Source organism: Buceros rhinoceros, unplaced genomic scaffold (assembly GCF_000710305.1).
Source record: "Buceros rhinoceros silvestris isolate BGI_N320 unplaced genomic scaffold, ASM71030v1 scaffold31273, whole genome shotgun sequence".
NCBI classification, from domain to species: domain Eukaryota; kingdom Metazoa; phylum Chordata; class Aves; order Bucerotiformes; family Bucerotidae; genus Buceros; species Buceros rhinoceros.
The window spans coordinates 20,200-20,541 of NW_010404763.1; the positions used below are offsets into that span (position 1 = coordinate 20,200).

General features: G+C 31.9%; 1 protein-coding gene across 2 annotated transcripts in view; it reads right to left on the bottom strand.

Moving 5' to 3' along the window:
* Positions 1–342, bottom strand: part of NR2C2 (nuclear receptor subfamily 2, group C, member 2) — a 19,763-nt gene that overhangs the window by 10,128 nt on the left and 9,293 nt on the right. The window lies entirely within an intron of this gene.

Genomic DNA, 342 nt, shown 5'->3' on the forward strand with positions numbered 1-342 from the left:
AAGTATTTTTAAATATCAGATCACTCACTTGAAGAGTTTAAATAAATAATTAACAGCCTGAAGTCAAACTCCTCCTTAAAAATCTTTGCTTGAAAAACAATGGACAGTTTTGAGTCCAGGTATTTTTCTTATTTCACTATACTGCCAATTTATATTGTCCTTCAACCAACCAACTCCCCCCTAAAGAAAGACTGCACCAAAACCCTCAACCATAAAAATCTCAAGCTCTGCTGGAAATCTTAGGATTCCATGTTCTTTTCCCCATTTTTCTCATTAATAAAGACAACCAAGTCTTCAAACTCTTTCTAAACATTGTAGTTAAATTAAGATTAATAAACTTTA